The 26,191-nt window shown below is 41.3% G+C and overlaps 1 non-coding gene across 1 annotated transcript; it reads right to left on the bottom strand.

The window, feature by feature from the left end:
* Nucleotides 1-1,718: 1,718 nt before the first annotated feature.
* On the bottom strand, nt 1,719-1,825 carry LOC133813705 (small nucleolar RNA R71). Its single transcript, XR_009884709.1, has one exon. It is a non-coding gene; the product is annotated as a small nucleolar RNA R71 (small nucleolar RNA).
* Between the last annotated feature and the right edge of the window lie 24,366 nt (nt 1,826-26,191).

The following is a 26,191-nucleotide window of genomic DNA, read 5'->3' as shown; positions in this document are numbered from 1 at the left end:
TTCTATTCTGACTTTAGCGCTACAGCGCCATAATAAGAGCGCTACAGCGCTAGTGCACCAGATTTTGAGGCATTTTTCCACTGTTAATAGCGCTATAGCGCTCCAGAAGTAGCGCTACAACGCTAGTGACGCGATTTTCACATTTTTGACCACTTATTGAATGGCAATTTGGTCCTTTCACTCAAAACTTTGTAAGGATATTTTAGAAACATAATGTGGTGACTGGAAGGGGGCTAGAGAGGCAGACAATGGCTGAGAGTGGAGAACGGGATTGGAGGATCCATTCTTGTGTTTTTCATCATCTATCTTCAATTTTTATGTTTGTAATTGAATTCTATGATTGCTAGAATGAATATTATAGGCTAATTTCTCCTTTAGGGCTATTATGTGAATCTTTTGGAAACCCTTTTTATGGATTAATGCAGAATTCATGTTCTTCTTCATCTCTTTCAATTCCTTACAATCTGTGTTACTTGTGCAATTATTGATTGATCACCTCTAATTGTTATTTCATGAATCAAATTGAAATCTGAAAAGTGAAATTTGAAATGCTTTGATTGTTTTGATGCAAATTCAATTTAGAACGAAAGTATCTAAATTGTTTGCCTATTTTCTGAGTTGCGTGTTTAATGCCTTCTTCATGATTCAACTTACCATAGAAATATAGGAAGTTGTCATTTAGATTGAATTTTGTAAATCTTAACCAGATTATGAATGGTTTTTTGCAACTTGTTCTTGAATAGGGAGAAGGGGATATAATTCTTGCATTAGGAAATAAAAGGGTGGAAAATAGAGGATCATAATTGTCCTAATTTCATTTTCTCTGTTATTTTGTTTAAATTTTCATTGTGCTTTGTTAGTATTCTTCTTTGTTTGAAATCTCTAAAATTGTTTAATCAAATAGAATTAAAAAGATTGATTGATTGGTAATTGATAAATCAGTCCTTGAGGACGATACTTGGTTTTTACCATTTTATTACAAATTGCGACTGTGTGCACTTGCATAGCAAAAATATCGCAACAAGTTTTTGGCGTTGTTGCTGGGGGCTGAAAATAATTATCAATATCAGTCTGATTAATTTTTATTCTAATTTGATTTTAATTTCTCTTGTTTCTAATCTGTCTAGTTGCTTAATTTGTCTATCTCAGGTGAATTGTGTTATATGCGTAGCAGAAGAGGAGCAGACAATCTTGTTCCTTTGAATCCTGAGATTGAAAAGTCTTGCAAGCAAAACAGAAAGAACAAGAGGGAGGCCCAGAAATCTGTGAAGATGGCACAGAATGATGGGGATGACAGGAATGTTTTAATTCCTGGGATCACACAAGGGGGTCAAGCTCAGAACAATGCTGAGAGGAGCCTGAGAGACTATGTACTGCCCACTCTGACGGGAGTACAGAACAGTATACGCCTACCAGTTGTAGAGGCTAACAACTTTGAGATCAAGCCAGCTACTCTACAAATGGTGCAATCCTCTGTTCAATTTAATGGGTTGCCTTCTGAAGATCCTCACACCCATTTGTCTAATTTTCTGGAGTTGTGTGGAACTTTCAGATACAATGGGGTGAGTGATGACGCTATTAAACTTAGGCTTTTCCCATTTTCTCTGAGGGATAGAGCTAAAAGTTGGCTGAATTCTTTGCAACCGAACTCTATATTTACCTGGCAAGATTTGGCTCAGAAGTTTTTATCAAAATTCTTCCCTCCTTCCAAAGCTGCTAAATTGAGGGGAAAAATCAATAATGTTTGCCAGAATGATGGAGAATCATTGTATGAAGCTTGGGAATAGTTCAAGGAACTTTTAAGAAGATGTCCTCATCATGGCATTGAACAGTGGATGTTAGTGCAGAATTTTTATAATGGTTTATGTCCTACTACTAGAACCATTATTGATGCTGCAGCGGGTGGTACTTTTATGAGCAAGAGTGCAACTGGTGCTTATGAGCTGCTGGAGGACATGGCCACAAATAATCATCAGTGGTCTGAAGAAAGATCATCAGGGGTCAGAAAGGTAGCTGGGGTGCATGAGCTGGATGCAATCACTGCTCTAACAGTACAAGTAGCCTCCTTGACAAAACAGTTACAACAGAGCACTGTATCTGCTAATGCGGTTCAAATGGCAGCTAGGTGTGAAATCTGTGGTGGTTCTCACTCTTTTGATCAGTGTCCTACCAGTATTAATAATAACATTAGGATGGATCAAGCTCAGGTTCAAGCGGTAGGAAACTTTCAGAGGCCAGTAAATAACCCATTCGCCAATACTTACAATCCTCGGTGGCGAAATCATCCTAATTTTTCTTGGAGGAATAATTAGGGCCAGCAACCTCAGTTTCAGGGTCAACTTCAGAATAATATGCCTCAACCACCAATGCATCAAGCCTCTTCATCACAACAGCTTAGGCCTCACCAGTCAATGAATCAAGCTCCACCTGAAAGGCCTAATGAATTGCAAGCTGCATTATTGACTCTCACCAACACTCAAACACATTTTATGACAGAAACTCGCTCATCCATCAGGAATCTTGAGATGCAAGTTGGTCAATTGGCAAATATGTTACAAAGTAGGCCTCAAGGAAATCTTCCAAGTAATACAGAGGTGAATCCTAAAGAGCAGTGCAATGCAATCTCTTTGAGGAGTGGGAAGAAGTTGGAAGAGCCAGTCAAGAAGTCTATACCAGCACCAAAAGTTGAAGTTGAGAATGAGGGTAAGGTAGAAGAAGAGGTTATTGAAGACCTTGAGAAGAATCAGTCACCAGTGAGTTATGAGCACCACATCAAGATTCCATATCCTCAGCGACTTCAAAAGAAGACACTTGACAAACAATTTTCGAAGTTTCTAGATATTTTTTCGAAAACTTCACATTAACATACCTTTTGCCGAGGCACTTGAACAAATGCCAAGTTATGTGAAGTTTATGAAGGAAATACTGTCCAAGAAGAGGAAGATGGAGGATTATGAGATGTTGGCGCTCACTGAAGAGTGTAGTGCTATTCTGCAAAGAAAGCTTCCTCAGAAACTAAGAGATCCTGGGAGTTTCACAATACCCTGCACTATTGGGAAGTTTTAGAGTATGAATGTTCTATGTGATTTGGGGGCGAGCATTAATCTAATGTCGCTTTCTGTGTTCAGAAGATTGAAGCTTGGGGAAGCAAGACCTACAACAGTGACTCTTCAATTGGCAGACAGATCAATAGCACATCCTCGGGGTATTATTGAAGATATTTTGGTAAAAGTGGACAAGTTCATCTTCCCAGCAGATTTTATTGTACTTGATATGGAGGAGGATGCCAACGTCCCAATCATTCTTGGAAGACCATTCTTAGCCACAAGACGAGCTTTAATTGACGTACAAAAGGGGGAGTTAAGGTTGCGAGTCCAAAATGAGGAAATAAGTTTTAATGTTTTTGCAGCAACTGCAATTCCTACCTGTTGTAGAGTTGATGTGGTGAATGATTGTCAAGATTCAATTGGTAAAAAGAAGAAGAAGGCCAAAGAATAATTTCGAACAGTTCGACGTCGTATGAAAAGATTATTGTGTGGGAAGTTTGAAGGTTTCGATGACATTGGGGGATAATTTCAATATTCTCAATAGTGGAAGGGAATTCTCCTCGTATGACACGATGGCTCTCAAGGATGCAAGGGGTGGCCACCACCTCCGCCATCCCGAACTCAAGCCCCCTCCACCTCTGCCATACTGACGTGGCGTGCTTTTTGAGGTAAGTCTTCTTTCCTTACTCTTCACTTCACATTGGGGACAATGTTCGGTTTTTAAGTTTGGGGGAGAGATTTATTTCTGGTTTTCTTTGTTGCGTTTTTGGTTTGTTTGTTTGTTTTTAATTTTAATCCGTTGTTCGTTTGGAGTCATGTTTTAGAGTATAAATTAAGTTGACAATAATGGCCATTTCAATCTGATTGACTGTTTTGTAGTATAATCCAAAGGAAAAATTGTTGTGTTTCTAAATTAATCTGTGTGCTTGGTTAGATTACTTTGTTTTTCACTGTGATTTGTTGACATCAGAGATCTATTGTTCATACATTGCAAATGTTATACTTGAGTTATTTTATGCATGTCAAATTTGGATTGTGGATTGAAAAGTTTGAAAAATTCTAGAACCTGCTTGCTTACTATTTGAGATAAAATTTGAAACAGTGCACATTTAGGAAAATGATATAGGCCATTTTTGGATTGGTTGTGCCTTTCAAGCTAACCCTGTTAAATTTTCTCCTTAGTCAACCCTTTCAAGCCTTATAACCATTTTCTTGATTAACACACTCTTTTCTTGGATACCTATCTGGAATCCCACAAACTAATCCAGTCTGTCTTGTCCCACTGATACAACTCAAGTAATGTTCATCATACTAGCTAAGGTTCTAATCTTTCCCCTGCAATAGATTTCCCACTCCAGGTACAAATGCTAACCACTACAAGGATTTCTCCTTTAAAACTCAGGAGTTACTGCTCCTTTCTTACAACCCATCACTATTTCCCACACTTGACCAACTCTTCATATTCAAAATCCTTACGTTGTAACTGTCTTCAAGGATACTTGAAATAGTAGTTGCTATATTCATCGGTCTTAGTGTGCTTCTGAGCAAATCTCTTCGTACCTGATCTCTTCCCTTCCTGTAGCTTAACCTTGAATACCTTTGAAGAATGAAGTTGATACCCTCTGAAACCTTACCTCTGACCCTGTTGCTTCAGTCACGATATCATCAGTATAGTAGTCGTTCACGTTCTACCTTTAGCTGGGGAATAGTTTACCTCATCACCAGTGAATCTGAATGCAACCCATCCATGTCATTTCTCTATTCTCTGCTTGTCAGAATTGCTCATGTCGTTGAAGTACCAAGCGATTAGGAATCCTTACTATTAATACATCACACCCCTCCCGATACATGTAATAATTCCTGGGATGTCTCTTTCCTTGATTCTTATCTAGTAATAACCAGATCGATGACCAACTCCTGAAGACATCATCCGGTCTTGTAACGAGGCATTTAAACTCTTCATCCCTAGCAGGCAATATCCACGAGTCCCACGACACAATATTATGCCCAATACACTTATAGGTCGCATACCTTTCAGGTGATTCAATAATTCCTTAAGCCAACCTAATATCATTCCTCATAACGTCCCTGATACCAAATCCTTCCATACCCAAGTTCCAAACTGTACCCGAAAGCTGCATTCTTATCTACATCCTTACTGACTAATTTAATTCCCATTCAGTCCAATCAATATACTTCAAGAGATACTCATGACTGTCTAGGGTTGTCCCTTATATAACATATTAACTTTTCTCAACAAATACTCATTAGAATCCTTCCTAATAGACCCACAACACCAAATCCTTTCATCTATTTTTCCTAACCAAAACAAAAGCTATCCAATCCACTGGTCACTTCTGAGAAACTAACCTTAGGCTCTAAATGAGTAAAATATCCCAGTCTTCCCCGTCTTGATGGCCAACCTGTAAACTGAACCCCCTTCCTGTCCAAACCAGGAGCCATAAAACCACCAAAGGTTCTCATTCTTCCGATTACTGAGTAGCCACACTTACTACATTTCCACGAACTAAAATATCATCACCTGTATTCCTTTCATCTTAGATAATGAGGCCCTCTCTCTACTGCCCAAGCACAGACAACCATCTCAGAGTTTAACTCACAAATGACTTAACATCTCCGGCTACATCCATTTGTACCATAACCCAAAGTGGATCGACCAACCCACCAAACTCAACAATATATACTACCGCTATCTTACCACTTTCGACATCCTTTTGCCACAAATGTCTAATACGGCTACTCTGTCCCAATTTATCCTTCTCATATCACTAAGAACGGGATTAGCCACACCCATTCACTAATCGATTCTTGAAAAAACCCAAACCTTCCTCGAAACTAGAGGATAATACTTCCATACAATAATTCTTGTCTGTTCCCCCTCAGTTCCTGCCTTTTTCATCCATCCAACCCCTTCTATCAAACCTCACAGCCTGACTCATACACCAGCAAACATCTGTTGCAAATCTCAGGGGCAGGTGAAGGATTCCAACCCCCAACTGTCATCTTCCATCCTTATCAAAACCAAAATTGCATCCAATTAACCATTCTCAACACATACACCCTGCATTAACCTGTCTTCACCGACTAAACCTCTCAGCCTTGATGTTTATTCCCAAAACCATCTCAAGGGAAAATCCAAGTAATCATAACAATCAAACACACATAAAGCATATCAAACACCCATATTATGCATAAATTATCAAATTTCTTTATCACTAGATGCGTTCATACCTATTATGCCCTCCATGCCAACAAACAGGTATAGCATATAAGTTCAATTTAAACATATAATAACCCGCAATCCATATATCATCATTATCCATGTATTCATCCACATGCAAGAGCAATGCTAATCAGCATGCCTTAATATCATCACACAGCAGTCAAGGGCCAGGCCCTATCAGTATCTCATGCTCCCTATTAATCATGCCAATTAATACACTCATATTTTATTCAAACACTCAAGCATACAATTTCATGTATTCCACTAAAAATTTTTGAGTCGAGCTTGTCTTTAGCGGCAAGGTACATGTCCAGCTAATCTTCAGGAACCCATAAACCCAGACGGCTCTGATACCAAGTTGTAACACCCTGGATAACCAAGACCGTTACACTGTATGTTTAAAATAGTGCAAGACTTGCTAACCAAGTCATTTAAACAAAGTGTGTATTCAATGTCATCAAAAGATTAGGAATAAAAGATTTTGGTCACAAATAGGCTATTTTCATTAAAAATGACAATTTAACACATGGAAACTCAAAACAGGGTTTAAACATCTTAGTTACCACAAATTCCAAGAGTTACAAATAATTCAAGCCACTCTAATGGCAAAATATACATTTTAGGTTTCCGTCCCTGTACAATTCATCGACCGTGGCAGCCGAGCAACTGACAATGTACACCTCTCCCCCAGAGCTCTCCAACTCATGGTTAACTCAGCCTTCCCTTGCCTTTACCTGCACCACGTAGCACCTGTGATCCGAGGCCCAGCCAGAAATCATGATAACATAGCAAGATCAACATCATTTATCAAAAATCCCACAATGCACAACCAGGAATCCAGCATTTCATAGCATTTATCCAATCGGTGATAACACACAATAGATTAACAGTTTGTCATCTATACAGCCAACAAATCATGTTCATAGCACAATATTCACGATCATAATCAACAGTTTATCACATCCATCAAATAAATTTCAGCGTCAGCACCCTTAGTTACACCCTCTATTTAACACACTGTCTTCGGCTCTCTTGGGCTGCCCCCAGTGTAATATTCACTGACTCCGGCCAGCTTAACTGAGCTCAGTGATAAATAAGCTGCCTCAGTTACCAGTGGCCGAGCCGTGCCCTGTGCGCAAATATTGATTCCGACACTCTTGGGTCGGTTATCGCATGTCCCATGGCATAATAATACCACCTCATGACATGATATACAAATGTAGGGAGCTCTTAGTCCCATCGTGACCACATGGTTAATCACATTCACATAACAATGCTTACAAACATAGGGAACACTTAGTCCCAACCTAGCCACATAATCAGGTGCAGCTTTCTTACCTTTCAATTCGCTAGCTTTGATCACTTGACTCCTTGAGCACGACCCCTCTCGAGCCCTAGTGCTCACCTAAACACAATCATAGGTCAAAGTCATCACCAAACCTCAAGTCCAAAACCTAGCCTCGGGACCAAACCCGATCCCCCGGGAAGTCCTAGTTCCACCAAACAAGGTGGTGGAACCAAACCCCAAACCCTTGGTCAAAAACCCTTGCCAATAACCCTAAAATCCCTTTCTGGAAACAGGGCAGCGCTACAGCGCTCTTAGGAGGGCGCTACAGTGATACAAGCAGAACCAAATTCCCCCAGAAAGCTTGGCCTAGTGCTACAGCACCCAAAGGCTAGCGCTGTAGCGCTAGTCACAGACAGGCAATACCCTAGTTTTCCCTCCTGCGATTTTCTCGAACCAAACTTAACCAAAACTTCTCCAAACCTTCACCAAACTCAAAAACAAGCTTATTAACACACTCCACTCATCCCAAGAATCCTAAATACTCAAAACCCAAGCACATCCATCCCTAATCTCAAAATTCACCATAGCCGCTTCTAGACTTCAAAACTCAGCAGAAATCAATCAAAACATCAAAGTTAAAAGCTTAGAACTTGTACCTCTGATGGAAATTCGACCTCAAGTTGCCTCTAGACTTCCTTAGCCTGCTCCTCCTCAACTCTTGGCTCCAACTTCCCTAGAATTCCCCATCAACTCAGCTTAGATACCTTAGTTAAAAACCAAAACCAGAACTGAAGAAACTTCAAGGTCTTACCTCAAGTAGATGGCCTATCCTTGCTAAACCCTTGCCAAATCTTCAAGCTTAGCTCAGAAACCTTATGGTTTAATTGACCTAGCTCTCCTCTGAATTTTTCTCCGAGAAGAATGAAGAGAAATGGTGAGAAAACCACAAACCGACTATAGGAAAACTACTTTGTTTTCCCCTCCTTTCTTTTCCTTTCTTTTTCCTTCTCTTCAGACTTCTGTTACATTCTACCACCTCCACTAACATAAAGCCTCAATAGTATCTATCTTTAAAATTCCAATTGACGAAAATGCCCTCCCTATTAATTCTAAACCATTTAGTCCACTTATGGGCATTTTAGTCATTTCACCCCAATTCCCGCTAACTCCTCGAGTGTCTCTAATATTTACCGCTTACTACCCAATACCTAATTAATCACCAATAATATTCCTTGATATCAGAATAGACTCCAGTATACTCACTAAATTCCCATTTATACCCCGAGGCTCACCCCGAGCCGGGTATAAATCCCCGCCATGACTTTTCGCTAATCTGCTCACTAGGATTGTCTCGAGTCACAGATCACACATATATATATCCACATAATAATGTGGTCTCAACATTAGCTTACCAATATATACACAAGTACGCAATTACGCTCTCAATGAGCCAAATTACCAAAATACCCTCCCAACAGAGTATATAACCCCATGCATGCTTTTATCATCATATAATAATATGACCCACATAATCATGCATATAATCATATAATGTCACAATAAATCAATCATGGCCCTCCCGGCCTCCTAATCAAGGTCCTAAACCTTATTAAGAACTTTGGGTCGTTACAGATAGTGTAGGGGAAGCAGATGTAGTGCCGGCAGGAATAGCAGCTTCCTCAGCAGCCCTGGCCTCACATTTGGTGAGCTCCTCTGCCTTAATCTCCTCAGTGAGAAAGTCGAGGTTGAGAGGCTTGTTTAGCTTCCACACTTGATAAAAATAGTTGAAGCAGATCTCCTCGTAGCGAGTCAGATCAGCTTCCTTCTCCTGCTTCATCTCCTCATTCTCGCGAATTAGTCCCTCGTTCTCGCGAGCTAACCCCTCGTTCTCACGAGTCAGTCTGTCTAGCCGATCAACCAGTGACTTGTTGGCTTGGGTTAGTTTGTCATTCCCATCAGCCAACCCCTTAAGAGACTCCTCTTGCTCAGCCACAGTCTTCTCTGACCGCTCCAACTTGGAATGAAGAGCATCCACCTTAGCTTGAGCCTCCACTAGTTGATCATTTAAGACCTTGATCAACTCCTTGTAGTCTACTGCTCGGTGTTGAGCATGACAGATGGTCATGAGCGTCTGCATGAAAAACAAGAGGTTAACACAAAGCATGAACATAAGTAACAAACTATCTTGTGGTAGAGTACTTACATTCGCCAACTGAGCAATCCCTCTCTGTAAGACGACATCAACACTAAGTCGAGGGATGGATTCAAAGCCTTGAATCGTTGAAGCGTCGTGGAGAGTCTGATCAAATACCCCCTCCCTATGGTACTAGCAGTGCATAGTGCCTTGCTCGGGCCGGACGGACGAGTGGGGGTTAGGCTCGCTGAAGGAGGAAGCGAGGAAGGGGTCAACTGCGGGATTGTAACTGACCCCTCAGGTTGTCTCCCTTGGCTGGGCGGCACTGTCCTCGAGACCTTGCTCGGGGGAGTGGAGCCACTTCCTTCTCCAGACTTCCTCTTCGGGGCAGGAGGAGAGTTGTAGTGCCTGAACATCTCCGGATCTGCAAAAGAGGAAAACACAAGATTCGTTAGAAAAAAAATAAAGCAATATGTGGATAAGTATATTACTACTACATTTCTATTAATCTCATATCACCAAGTTATCAAACATATTGCTATGACTACTAGACTTGAGTTGAGAATCTGATCGAGGAAGTTGTCCTCGTCTTCGGAGGATGAGCTCAGGTCCCTCTCAGGCTGGATAGGCTTTCCCTTCCCAGACTGGGCGGGAATAGCAGGACTGTGCTAATACTCTGGCTGAGGCTCCCTGATGACAAGATCGCCTGGTCTACGGGAGTGAGGAGATGGTCCAGGAGAAAACTGGTCAGTCACCACCTCAGTCCCAGCATTGGACTGATCAGTCGCGTTATTCTCCTCAGTGGTACTCTCCACTACAATGATTTGGTTACATGGTAGCAGGTCCACCATCTGAAGGTTGTCCACAGTAACCAAAATTTTCACGTCCTTCTCCTCAATACACATGTTAGCCAACTCCTTTGCTCGCTTGAACATCTCTTGAGTGGGCAAGGGTTGCTTGAATGGACCCGCATGTGTAAAAGCCAAGTTGTTGGCTTTGATGTCTGATGTGAGGAAATACTCTGTGTAGTATTTCCCAGGGTTCGACTTGTGTGCGATGCCACAAAGGTATTTAACCCCCTTTTGCTTGTGAAAGAGGTGGAAAAAACTTGTGTTCTTATGGCTAGGGTTGGTCTTGAAGTCGAACAAATAATGTATCTCGTGAGGAGTAGGCTCATCCCAGCCTTGCAGTTAGTAGAGAATATACAGCGCAGACAACGCCTGAATCCCGTTCGGAGCGATCTGGAAGGGGGAGACATTGAAATAATTCGCTACAGACCGGAAAAAAGGGTGTAGCGGGATAGTCGCTCCTGTGTAAATATGGTGCCTGGACCAGGCACAACATGGTCCGACGGGCCTGTTGGCTCTCTGGTGAGGGCGCGGACATATCACATTCACCCCACTCAAACCCAAGGCTTGGATGTGTTTTTCGAACATCCCGGGGTTGAGTTTTGTAAGCTTGGCAGTAAACTAGGAAGGTGTTTCTTCTCCTTCCTTCCTTGGTTTTTGGACGGCCAAGTGCTGGGCCTCGGTGGCGAAATCCTGGGTGGTTTGTCTCCAAGACTTGCTTGATTTTGTCACCTGACGGGGTGGTCTCGAAGAAGCTGCAGTGTGGACCTCACTGCGTTCCACCACTTTTTGCACTACTCTTCGGGCAACTTGAGGATCTTGGTCCTGGGGGAGTCTATTGGACTTCTTCACCCTCATTGTCGACTGTTCAGCTTGATGAAGAAACTGCTCTTCGTGAAGAAAGTACAAGGCTGAACGGGGAAGGATCTGCTTAAAGTGGCGGAGGCAATCCTCAGGAGTACGACTGGTAGGATACTTTGATGAGGAGTCGCTGATTTGAGGGGTCTCGATTGACTGCGGGATAGACGTATCGGAGTCCGTGTGGTTGTCACCTCCCCTATAGTCAAAGCGATTCATCTACAAAAAATAAAAATGGGGAGGTGAGTAACCATACAGATAAAATTCAACAAGAACAAAATTTATTTTTCTACTTAGAAAAATTTATCTAAGTAGTGAAAATATAGCATGCATGGGAAAAAAATAAATTTTGTGCCTAAAAGTACCTAAGAGTGCCTAAAAAGTTTCCGTGTGTGCGTGCCTAAGGGGCTGTCCGAGGAGCCCATGTTGTGGTCGAGCGGACCCCCAATCCGAGGAGCCAAGCATCACACCTGGTCCGATCGGGTGCATCTAGGCAGCTGCTGTCCGAGGAGCTAAAGGAGGCCGAGGGGCTGCGCCTAGACACCCATGTCCGAGGAGCTGCCTGTGTGCGTCCGAGCGGATTCCTATGTCCGAGCCGAGCGTTGCGCCTGATGTCCGAAGGGCTGGCCGAGGATGTCCGAGTGGTGTGCCTGGTTCGATCGGACACTTGATGTCCGAGAGGCCTAGTCCAAGGCAAACCCAAGAATCCGATCGAATGCCCTTAGGGCCGAGGGGCTGATGTATGGTCTGATCGGACCATAATTTTTACAAAGAAAAAAAATAATGGCCAAACGGCCATATCCCAAACTTCACTATATTCCTTAAGCCGAAAACATAAGCCTAGAATCCCTAGCACAAACACATTTTTTCACCCAAAACACACAATCACAAGATCAAAATGGGGAAATTGAAAGGTTTTTTAATGTTCTTGAAACCACATATGCCATCAAAAACCCTAAAACCCATATTCATGATTTAGGTTAAAATGGCCTATTTTTCTTTAAATTCCTATGAAATTGAAGATAATATTGGGTTACCCATAATCTAAATAACATCAAAACAACCATCAAACACATTATATCTCTAAGATTCATGGGAAAATTCAAGAAAAAATCCTCTATAGAGATTCGGCCACTACATGTATTTTCATGAAATTTTTGGAAAAAATAACACAAGTAAAGATGGGAGAGAAGACTTACCCAACTTTGAAGAGCCCTTGATTTGCTTGGAGAGTGCTTGAAGAAATGGAGAGATTCACCTTGAAGATCTTTGCACTTTCGGCCAAGAGAAGGAAATATGGGTTTCGGCCAAAGAAAGAAGGGAAAAAGATGAGAGGGTTTTTTATATCTAATTTTCTTGTGTATGTGGAAATGTGTAAGTGTAGAGTCCTATTTAAAGGAAAAAAGTGGGAATTACCACTTATTTTTGGACCCTTGGAATTCCTGGGATATTTTTTCTACCCACGATTATGAGCAGTTAATTGCAGTGATTGTGGTCTTTGGAGTTGTGGTCTGCTGCATGGCGGGAAGGTGAACAGTTTTTATATAATGTCGTCAGCTGTGGAGAAAAAAGTTTATTATGTGAGACATCATATAATATACTTGGGGGGCAAATTTTATCCCCAAAACTTGAAAATGATGATGTGGCAGTAGAAATGACAAATGGCAAGGAATGGTTGGGTGACTTGGCTTAGGAGTGACCCAGTAGACCGATTAAAAAATTGTGACTGGCCAGAGAAGTGTCATTGCCGACCAGGTATGACCTTGTCCGACCAGTCACATGTTTGTCTGCCCAGGAATGACCTTGTCTGCCCAGGCATGGCCTTGTCCGACCAGGCATGACCTTGGCCGATCGATGATGACCATGTCCGACCAGATAAGTGCATGTCTGCCCAGTCGAGTGCATGTTGGCCCAGTCAAGTGCATGACTGCCCAGTGAAGGTGTGGTCGATCAGCTTGAATGAGATATGATTCGACTGGATAGAGCAGGACTACGTCAAGATTCCCATAAACGGCTTCAACAAGAATCGATCTTAGCATACACGGGAATCTCTCAACTTATCCCCCGAATATTGTGTATTGTTACATTTTGAATATTAGTGTAATTTAAATATAATGAGAATAATAAAATATCCCGATTATGGGGATATCATCTGTGCGATCCTAAGCCTATAGATACAAGGCTTATGGCATCATAAAGAGGACTTTTGGAATTTTGAACTTTTGATCTGAATTTTCTAGAGAGAGAGAGAGTACTTGTATTTGAGAGAATTCTTGTATTCTTGTAATCTACACTGAAGAAACTCAGTTGACTCAGGTTCATCTGATCTTGAGTGTAGGTATATAATCACAACTCTAAGTGGATTAGGCTATTACCATCACATTGGGGCTGAACCACTATAAAATCGTCTGTGTCGTTTATTTTCTCTTGAAGGTTTTATCGTTTTTGACGTTCACACGTCGTTGGCCAAAAACGCGGTCAACAATTAGTGTGGAAAAAAAATGAGTAGGAAAGAAATAAATTCTCATTAAAATAAAATAATTTATACCTATATAATTAATAAAAAGAGAATTTATATACTAGTTATTTCAAAAAAATAATAAAATAAAATTGTACTACTATAAAATATAGTAAATTTTTGCGTTTAAGATCTGAAAAATCGTGAAAAGAAACTAAAAAAAATTGCCAAAGAAAACAAAAAAAAAAACCATGCCGAGATCTATTCGAAATGCATAAATTAGTGTCTTAATTGAATTTTTAGTGGGTTTAAGTTTTAAATCATCAAAAACTATGATGGGGTATTTTTTTTTAGTCTCTATGGATAATTTAAGAGAAAAGACAAAAGAGACAAGAATAAAAATGGAGAAGGGTGTCAATGTTGTGGATGTTTTCTTCAAAGAAATTTGGTGATGACGATGGTGTGGTGGTGGCTGTCGTGCCTCTCCCAAGTGAAAGAGAGAGTGGACCAAGAGAGAGATGGAGAAGAGAGAAGATAGAGGGAGAGGAAGACTAAAAAAATAGAAAGGGTATTTTTAGAAACAAAGAAAATATTAGCATTATTTTGTAATTTTAGAATAGGATGATACTTTTTGGATTTAGGAGTCCACAATATGAATAGAAACTCAAATGTCCCAATAACTATCATTAGAAATCTATTAGAAGACCAAAGTGGGCACTATGGCTTCAGTTCACTGGTTCCATTACACATCACTTTCCTGACCTGCAACACAAGACAATTGTGAGGTAAAGCTCAGTAAGTAAAGTAATGCATGCAATGAAATATATACGCTCTACATAATATGCATAATTCTCTTATTTTTCTCTAATATTCTCCGTATCATCTTTGGGCCCTCTTATCTCGTGCACACTGTTCGATCAGGTCAAAGCCTGTAGGACTTGCTTATAATTTATAAAGTAAAATCTCATGGGTTCTCCTCCGGTTAGCCATCACCACAGAGGGGCTCATTACTAAACTTTATTCCATCGTTGCCCCGTTAGGCTCAAGACTATAAGGCGGCCGCACTCTATGGAGTCATACAACATATCTAATGTGGAGGAAAAAACTAAAACTTATAATTGGTTAACTCGAACCTAACCCACACTAATTGGTTGCCATATTGAGCCTAACTCTAGGCTTACATATAAACTCACCTTCTCGTAACAATGGCATCTCTTAACATATTATTCTTACCTTGATAAAATATCGTCTTTAGCTTTACATAATACATTTTAAGACACATCATAATTTTATTATCATAATCTCATGCATGGTCTCATATCATATACTATACATATAACTCTATATGTCATGTGTTATCCCTGTTTTTCACTCGTGACACATGGCGTGACCCAATGGGTCCATGGACCCTCTTACGAGATCTGGGCCCATCCTGAGCCCAATGAACGAGTAAGGAGGAAACCATGATAGCCCTAACACTATAGAGCCCAAAAACATTCAATGGGCGTGAGCATAATTAAGGAATCGGGACTGAAAGGCAGGCCCAACTCATCTCCCTGGCCACGACCAACCTACATCATTCAGGATGCTAATTAAGGTGGTAGACTAACTATTCACTAGAGATGGAACTTATCAAGAATCCAAGGGAGATCTTCAGTGTTACGGTGTCCACCTTGACAAATGAACCTGGGTCCTGGTGAATGAACCAGGACTCCGGTAAATGAACTGAGACATTAGTAAATGAACCTTTCCAGACGTACGGATAGGGCAAGCCTAGTTTTCGTCGATGTTGACCAGTCCGTGCTAACGTACAATGAGCAGCTGTAAGGATTGGCCACGACTAAGCCAGCCTAATGGGCCCAGATTAAAAACATCTAATTATGTTACATTCTTTGTATTATGGCTCCATTTGTAATGCCCTGGATAGCCAAGACTGCTACAATGTGTACTTATAAAGGTGCAAGACTCGCTAATCAAGTCAGCATTTTAAAAACATGTCACTAAACATGTAAGAGCTAGGGTTAAAAAGGTTTTGGTCTCAAAGGACTCATTTCATATATTTAAACTGTAATAAACACGGGATCCCATAAGAAAGTAGAGTTAAAATAAGTTTACAGACTCCCAAAAATACATGAGTATTCAATAGCCATTCTAAGGCAAAACAAACAGACTTCAGGTTTCACGTCCTTGCCTAAACCTCAACTGTGGCGGCCGAGCACCTGGCTATGTACATTCCGCTCACTGAGCTCTCCAGTCAAGGCTGGTCCAATTTGCCCTTGCCTTTACCTGCACCACGTAGCACCCGTGAGCCAAGGCCCAGCAAGAAAACATCTTAAACAACTCAATCAATGAAAACAGACAATTAACTTATTATGCATGTATTCCCATCAGATAATCCCCAACAGATATTAGGCGCATATAGTCAGCTTCAAGATACATTCTATCACATATAACACTCATATCACATAATACTCAGGGCCGACGACTTAGGCTACACCCTCTGTTTAACTCACTGACTCCGGCCCGCTTAAATCAAGCTCAGTGCATAATAAGTTGTCCTCGGCTACCAGTGGCCGAGCTGCGCCCTGTGCGCTAGTGAAACCCTTGGCACCCTTAGGCCGTTGGTTCACTAAATGGCTTGCATGGCATTATACCATCTTTTCAAGCATTTACAATAGGGAGCCCTTAGTCCCGTCACATATATTCAACCAGGTGCAGTTTTCTTACCTTTAGTCTGCGCAGTTATTGAATTACGAGCAACGTCTCTCAAGCACGATCCGTTCCCGAGCCTAAGCCTTTATCACCCAGTCATAACCAAAGTATAGGGTTCCATTAATACATTGATATAGGTTTCTGGTTATAAAACTAACTCCCGGGAATCCAAATTCCACCAAGCACGGTGGTGAAACCAATCCCGAGCACACTAGACCACTTCCCCGTGCCTAAAACCCTCAAAGATTCATGCGTGCAACCAAGGGATGCGGCCCCTGAAGCCTAGCCGCGGCCCTTCCCCAAAACAGAACCAACACCACCCCTGACGGAGGACACGCGTCGCGGCCCTTGCTTTGGGCGCCGCGGCGCTTGCCTTTGGCCGAGCCTCCTTGGCTCCTTTGCATTCTAAGGTCGCAGCGCTCTAGAACAGAGCCGCGACCCTCCCCTTCGAACCCAGAATTTACACCATTTCAAAGTTCAAAACCTCAGCCACAACCAACCTTAAGCTCCCTACTTCAACACCCAACAAATTCAACACCTTTAACATGACTTAAACAACTTAATTCCACAGAAAACTCAACCCAACACACACTAATCTTCTCTTTTCAATTTCTGAAACTCAAGAGCTATAAACATTCAAACCAGCCATTCAAACCCAATTTAAAACCTCTAAACCATGAGTTGAAACTTACCTCCTCTGTTGAATCACCTCACCAAGCCAAAGCCAAGCTAAATCTCCAAGTTTCCTCCTTAATTCTGCCTTAAGATATCAAAACCATGTTTGCTTCAAAACTTGACCAAAACCCAGCTAGAACTCAAAATTCAACAACAGAAAATAAGATTAGATGCTTACCTTAATCCCTGTTTTAGTTCTTGATTTACTCCTGAGCTAAACCTCCAAATCCTCACCACAAATCTCAGAAATTCCAGCTTGTTCCTCTTAAGTTCTCTGTGTTTTTCCTTCCCTTTGTTTTCCTTGAGAGTGAGAGAGAGCTGAGGTAAAAGTTTATGTCAGTTTGCATTTTTCTAGAGGCTTCCTTGTGTCTATCTCACTCATTAAGTTAATCCCGAGGCTCGGGGTGCCGAAACCGTCCCCGAGGCCAAAATGGTAAAATCCCCCAATATTCCCGCCTAGACATCCTAACCTCAAATATATCTCCATATATTTATTTTCATGACCCGATAGTCCAAATCGCTACCCGCTATCTAAAAATACCCCTGACTTATCCAAAGTCATATCTTAAGTCCCGTTGTGACTTTTCCCGCTATCTGACCCTAGAATCGTCTCAAGTCGTGCTCTGCGAACCTGTCCACATAATAATGTGGTTCTCACATATATCATATATTTATTTCATATCACATTAACACATAATATCTTCAATTATCATATAAACATTACTAAACTTATAATTACTCATTTAAATTACAATTATTCCATTAATGCCCTCCTGGCACACTAATCAAGCCCCTTAAGCCTTATTTGCGATTTTGGGTCGTTACACCATTAGCGAGAAAACTGTAATTACATCCCAATTGGGCCCGGATTAGTCTGACCCAAGGTGCTTGACTGCCTATAAATAGGGTCAATTTTTTACTGTAGTAGGGATCCCATAATTTCTCTTGTAAGCAAAATGCTACTGAACTTGTAGAAATCTCCATTGCCAAAACTCTCTAAAGCCTAATACTAATGACTCGTGGAATAAGGCTCATTAATTCCCCAACCACATAAAAATTGTGATTGTTCATTTCTTATTCTCTCTTTTCAGCTCTTACTCTACAATATATTTATAGTTTCCGAAAGACTCGGTAAATATTTTGGCGCTTTTATAGAGAGCTGAAGGAAACTTGAATCAATCTCGATCGATTGTGAAAAATGGTGAACACTAGGCATACCATGTTTGATCCTGCTCACCAGCAACAACAAGACAATGGAGAACCATTTCCCAATCATCCATTTCCTCAAGACCAACCCGAGGATATGCCTTATCAGGGGCCTTTGTCCGAAGAATCCCAATACTTTGGAGATGGGGGGACTACGATGATGGCTATTACGAGGAAGATGAAGATCACAAGGTTGGAAACCTCGTTGATCTTGAAGAGAAGGATATAGATCCTAAATAGGAGGATCCAGAAGTGGTTTGTCTGAGACAAAAGGTCCTGGATCACAAAAGCATGATAGTTGAACAAAAATAGGCCACCCGCCAAATGCTAGAATCCCTCATGGCTCTTCAGGCCTTTATTGTTGCCTAAGGATTGGTAGCCAATCCTTTTGTCGTTCCTCCCCCAAGAATGTTGCCGCCTATCCCACCTCTCAGGTGGTGTACCCAACGACGCTACCCATATTCCTCCTCCAGGGCCATCCCCGCATCCCGGAGTTGGCTTGTCCAAAATGGCTGATCCTGTTGGAAAAACAAACCCCCATAAAAGAGCTCATCCCGTTCCAAAAAATGGGGCTATACTAGGGCAATTCCTAGGAAAGAGCAGATGAATCCTGTCCCAGGACGGGATCATCCGAACGATCCGCAGGGGAAGCCCCCGCAGGGTACTAAGCCCTTGAACGTCCCTAGACAGGACGGTCAAGAACGACACTTTTATCCTCGTGCCTCCGTGAAAAAGGATCACAAAGAGTGCAAACGCGGGGAAAAGCTGGAACCAATCAGTTCAGGAGACAATACTTCCTGAGTAGACTTGCGTGACGACCTCAACGCCTGAAAGGACCGGCCCCGCAAGGAAAAGATTCTTCCTCGAGGAGGCGACTTGATAAATAACCTTAACGACAGGAGGAACAAGAGAGTCCCCCTGGATGATGGAATGGCTAGATAGTTCCTGGAACAGCTGGTCGCTCTTAAAAAGTCACAGACCGTCTGTTCCAGAAACAAGAAGCCAGAGGTTCTGATTCTGAAGAAGTGGAAAAGGAGTCGTGCGCCAGGCACATAATAGACGGCGTGCTACCAAAGCGGTTCAAGATGCCAGACATACCCGCCTATACCGGGAATACGAACCCTAGAGATCACTTGTCTTGCTACAATCGCCTGATGACTGTGGCTCACGTCTGTGACAACAACAAGTGCCTATGTTTCTCAATCACTCTGGTTGGACCTGCAGGAGAGTGGTATACAAGACTTAAGACAGTATCAATCTAGTCTTGGTATGGATTGCAGTCAACTTCTGTAAACAGTTCGTAGCCACCATAAAGCTGGACATGCAAGTCAGTGCGCTGGCTAATTTCAAACCACATCCCACGGAAACCCTTAGGGCTTACATCCAACTCTTTATGGAAGAAGCCTAAAAAACTAAGGTGGATGATGGATAGCGCCTCGTGGCTCTCCTCCAGGATCAGAGGTGGATCCCCTTTGTGGGACGACTTGCAACGCAACAAGGAGGCCACCCTTGAAGAATTCTTCAAGAGGACACAAGGTTTCATCAACTAGGAGGAGGCTCAAATCCAAGCCTTTGGGTGGCAGCCAACAACCTGGTCGACAGCTCAAACCTTTCCTGGATACGGAGTGCAGTATCCGACAAATATCTATCCAGCACCCTCAGCAGCGTCTTAATTCGCTGGAACCCTTGGGATGTCATTCATGACCCCGATGGTCTACAGGCCCACTTCGACAGGATATGCTCCAACTCCATCAGCCCCATTTTTTTGGTATGGATTGGCACCCATCGAGTACAGTGCTGCTTCTGGTGGTGCCCAACCGCCTCAACCCGAAGCAGCTGAGGCAAGCATAAACCCCTCCCGAGGAAAGAGATCAAGCAAAAGTCAGAACCAATCCAAGCCCTCAAATAAGGGGAAAAGAGGGGGCGAGTCCTAATACACGGAGTATACCAACTTGGTGGACGCCCGGGAAAACATCTAACTTGCAACGGGCAATGTAGTCCTTGGAACGATCAGGAAAGGTACCTCAACGAGTTCGATCAAGACCATGAGGTGTGCTCCTTGGTCCAAACTCTGGCCAAGCGCCCGAAAATGATGAACTTGCCCATCACGTTCATGGAAGAGGATGCCCGGAACGTTCATTTCCCACATCAAGAGCCCTTGGTCATTGATGCCCAAATCGCCAACAAAAGGGCATCCCGAGTGTTCGTAGATGATGGAGCTCCGTCAATGTCCTATTCAAGCCGGCATTCATAGTGATTGGCCTGACAGAGGCAGATCTAAGTTCTTGCCAACGCAGATTTACGGCTTCAATGGGGACTCATTGCTCCTGATGGGCAAGATCCAGCTACCCATGACACTGGGGAACGAGGTTTAAGGCTCGTTCAAGTATTGCACTTTTGTAGTGATGGACTGTCCCACTGTATACAATGTAATCTTCGGTTGTCCTTCTTTAGTTGACTTTGATGCCATCACTTCCATCTGCCACCTCTGCATGAAGTTCCTTTGCGGTAATGGAGGAGTGGGAACTGTACGGGAGACAAGAAGAGCGCACGAAAGTGCTACCACGTTTTCGCCTGACCAATCTTCATGGTCCGCAAAGAACCCATTAAAGAGGAAGACATGGATCCAGCCCCACCTCTGCGAATAGAAGCAGATAGGGCACTAGAACCCATGGAGGAGGTGGAAGAGGTGTGCATCGATGACACCGACCCGACAAAAGTAATCCGAATCTAGGGAAACCTGAACTCGGAGGTTAGGGTTGCCATAATTGCCTGGGTGAAAGAAACCAGGATGTCTTAGCCTGGTTTCATTCATATATGACTGGGATCGACCGCAACGTCATATGTCATACCCTAAACATTGACGAAAATGCAACTCCAGTCCGACAGAAGCAGAGGCCCATAGGGGCGGAGAGAGCAGAGGCCCGCAAGTTAGAAGTCAAGAAATTGTCCTCGATTAACTTTATCTGGGAAGCCTTATATCCCGTTTGGCTAGCCAATCCAGTGTTGGTACCGAAGCCAAATGGAACGTGGAGAACCTACATCGACTTCACGGACCTCAACAAGGCCTGCCTGAAGGATTGCTTCCCACTGCCCCGGACTGACAAGATGGTGGATGTTACATCCAGGTATGAGTTTTTGAGCTTCATGGATGCCTACTATGGCTACAACCAGATTTCAATGCATGTAGCAGAACAGGAACACACCAACTTCCAGACGAACAGGGGTGTATACTGCCACATCGTCATGCCCTTCAAGCTTAAGAATGTTGGTGCCACCTATTAGAGGCTAGTCAATAGGATGTTCCAGAACCAACTGGAGAGAAACATGGAAGTCTATATAGACGATATGTTGGTCAAGTCTAAGACCTCGACCGAACACGCAGATGACATGGAAAAAGCATTTGCCATTATTCGAAAGTATGTGATGAACGGAACCCCAAAAAGTGCACGTTTGGCGTGGCATCCAGGAAGTTTCTGGGCTTCATAGTAAGCTCAGGAGGAATAGAAGCCAACCCGGACAAGATCTGAGTATTGATCGAGATGCCATTGCCACGATAACACAAAAATGTTCAAAGCTCGGCGAGAAGAATAGCAGCTTTGAGTAGCTTCATCTTAAAGTCCACAGACAAGCGCATCCCGTCTTCAACATACTACGCAAAAACCAGAGATTCGAATGGACGAACTAGTGCGAAGAGGCCTTCCAAAAATTGAAGGAACATCTGGCCCAAGCGTCGTTGTACCTATACTTGGCAGTGTGTTAGAACACGCCAAGCTAAAGTTCCTGTAATGACCCAACTATATCTAAGACCCTGGACCATTAAAACTACTAAACATAGCTACTAATTTGAATAAAACATGCATAAGAAATAATCATAACTTTATTAACAAAACTCCAAAATAATTATTGAAATACATAAATGAGCGGTATGGGATCCCATTGTTTTAAAATAAAACATAACTTTAAATTAAATGAAGTTATTTACAAAGCTAAATGCGAAAAATACATAAAACATAATTTAAAGAGACTAAAAATAATGTCGTCCTCAAATTGACACGCAGCCCATCCATTCTATTTATCCTCAACACACAAGCCAAGCCACTGAGAATCCTTATGCCTCCGTATCTAGTTTCTTGCATCACACTAAAAAATAAAGGAGTAAGCCTAATGCCTTGGAAGGAAAATCTACTAAAGAATCATATAACATAGAACATAAACATAAGACTATATCAAAACATATACTATAATACATATATCGCAACTCTGACCTATGTACATGGTAAACATTAGGGTTTGCTAGCTAAGCAACTATAAGCCTCATAATACATTGAGGTTTGCTAGCTATGCAACTATGAGCCCTAGATAACATAAAACAACATTTGGGGTTCACTAGCTAAGCAACTATGAGCCTCAAAATACATTGAAGTTTGCTAGCTAAGCAACTATGAGCCCCTAGCAATATAAAACATATTCATATATATCATAACATAACATATTATAACATAAACATATCATAACATATAAGCATACAGAAACTATCCTATTTTCCTTACCAACACCGGGATATTTGAGAACAAGGACGGGACTTGGAACACTCCTAAAACCAACAATAAGAATGGTGATTATTTCAAAAGAAAAGAGGTGAAAAGAAGAGAACCAAAACCACCAAGAAGAAACTTACCGAAAAGACACCTTAAGTTCAAAGAACTTCAATACCTAACCAAGAATTGAAATAACGAGTTAGGATCTGAATGAAAACTAAAGAAAACTAAAGAAACATATAGAAATGAACTTAAGAATAAAAATACCTTTGGATGTACTAGAACCAATCTACACATCGATATTGAAAACACACTATATCTCATTTCCCAAGTGTTTATAAAGCTTAAGATGATAAAGCTTTTATCCCAAACCCAAGTGTATCACTCTATAGTAATCTTAGCAGCTTGAAGGCTCTGAACAGAGCTTGAAGAATGAGAGAAATGGATGGGTACTAGGTCCTATTTATAGAGCTCAATGAGTGAAAATATCTCCTTTTTGCTTGAATAAAATAATTAATATTAAATGAAAAATAATTGAATATTCGGTCAACAGATGCTTAAGACTCGGTCAAAGACGTTCAGGGGCAAGTCAAGAGGTTAAGGGATGAATCAAGCTTGGATTCTACGACGTTTGAAAATATGGTCCTAGGGCTGATATATCGCCCATCCTAGGCAAGACCCAATGTTATCTCTGTTTTCCACCCGTAATTGTTCACTGGAGACGGACCTTATCAAGATTCCAGGGGAGATCTCCAGTGTTACGGTGTCCACCTTGACAAATGAACCTGAGTCCTGGTGAATGAACTAGGACTCCGGTAAATGAACCGAGACATTAGTGAACGAACCCGGACCAGATGTCTGGATAGGGCAAGCCTAGTTTTCCCCGATGTTGACTAGTCCGTGCTAACGTACAATGGGTAGCTATAAGGCTTGGCCACGCCTAAGCCGGCCCAATGGGCCCATATTAACAACATCTAATTATGTTACATTCTTTGTATTATGGCTCCATTGGCGAGCAAACTGTAATTACATACTTATTGGGCCCGGATTAGTCCGGCCCAAGGTGCTTGACTGCCTATAAATAAGGTCAGTTATGCACTGTAGCAGGGATCCCATAATTTCTCTTGTAAGCAAAACGCTGCTGAACTTGTAGAAAACTCCATTGTCAAAACTCTCTAAAGGCTAATACTAGTGACTCGTGGACTAAGACTCATTAATGCCATAACCACGTAAAAATTATGATCATTCATTTCTTATTATCTCTTTTCAGCTCTTACTCTACAATATATTTATAGTTTCTAAAATACTCGGTAAACACCATGCATATGAACTTAATATGATATGTCAATGTACACATACTTATCATTCAATAAAAATCATCATGAGAAAATTCACATAACACATAATTCTTGTGTTTCATTTGAGTACTTTACTTACCTTGTTTCCAAAATATATTTCACCGTGTAACAAATAATGTCTCAGGTGTCGATGTGCTTATCCTGACAGGGGCATGAATTATTACATCATTTCAGACTTGTGATTTTCTTAGAATTTACATTGTCATATATATATATACATATATATAAATTCAACTCATTATTTTATTCATTTAGCAAAATCCCAAAACCTTCATAATTCATCACAAAATTATCATATACCGATTTCGATAAAATCCTAGTTTTCAAATCATCACCCAAATTAAACTGGTCTCCATGTATTTTATAACATTTATAAACATATCAAACCTCTTATAAACTCAATCAATTCACCAATAATTAGTTTATACTCCAAGAACCACAAAGTTCTCATAAAACACAAAACCTTCACTTACCGAGAAACTTTTTGGCAGAAACAGTCTCTTCTAGCTTTTCTAAACTTCAAACCACTACCAAGATATCTTAGATGGTATAAAACACCATAATTAACCTCTCATTCAAATTCAAAAAATGTGATCTAACTCCAAAATACCAAAACTTGTCATTAAAAGACCAAAACTGAGCTTAATTCACTTCTTCAGTTTGATTTTCACTAAGACACTACAAAAAACCTCACTTTTGCGCCGGCAAAGGTCCGCGACGTACCCCCGTCGCTAATTTCACTTTTGCCGACACAAAACGTAATGCGCCGGCAATGGTATCTTTTGGCGACGAAAAAATGCGCCGGGAAAAATAAGGATGCGCTGGCAAAAATTTTTGTCGTGTTGTTGTGGAAAACACTTTTAGCAGCGCAAAAATGTGCCGGAAAAAGATGACTCTTTTAGTGGCGCGTTTTTGCGCTGGGAAAGGTGTATATATGCAGTGAGGGTTGAGACTTTTGCTGACGTAATTTTGCACCGGTAAAAGTATTTTTAAATAATTTTTTTGATTATATTACTAATTTTATTTTCAATATATTAATATTAATTAATAAATTTCGATTTTAATATATTAATAATTTTTTAATTTTTTAATAATATTATTTAATTAGAAATAAAATTAAAATTAAAATTTTATAAATAAAAAAAAATTACAACTATTAATATTTATTGTCTCCACCAAACATGAAAATATAAAAGTAGTTAAGTAAAATAAATGTCTAATAAATTAAACTTTAAATAAATAAATAAAAGTTCTATAAATGAGTACTGCCCGCCTCATCATCCCCGCCCCTGTCAGCATCATCGTCCTCGTCCAAATCCTATTCTGGTAAGTCAACAGTAAAACAAGGAGTCATTTCACCAACCTGCTTCAACAAAGCACTGAGCAAGAGATCTTGACGCCGTTGACGACTCTCAAGTTTAGTCGTATGCTTTTTTAGGTTCAGATTTTCTAGCATAATGTCCTGACTTCGCTGCAAAATGGTGTCCACTTCAGGTGGCAATTGCCCGAACATTTGAGAAGTTGACGAAGATGCTGCCCTCTTTGCGCCAATTGCCTTCAATCTAGGCAACCCCCCAAACCCTTTCTTATAACGGGAGCGGGGTCCAAGGACATCCGTGACAATATCCATATCAAGCGGGAACTGATCGTCGACATTGTCGCCGACACAAGAAGCAGAAGATGATACAGGGGCCGTACTCTGGGAAGCTCGACGCTCGGTCATCTCAATCTGCACAATAAAAAGCACGTATCTCGAATTCCAATATAGCATTATTTGAAAACCTAACTTATAAATTTTTAATATAACAACATATAAAATATA

Source organism: Humulus lupulus, chromosome 1, assembly GCF_963169125.1.
Source record: "Humulus lupulus chromosome 1, drHumLupu1.1, whole genome shotgun sequence".
NCBI lineage: Eukaryota > Viridiplantae > Streptophyta > Magnoliopsida > Rosales > Cannabaceae > Humulus > Humulus lupulus.
Note: the sequence above shows the minus strand (reverse complement) of the source record. Positions and strands in the feature narration are given on the sequence as shown.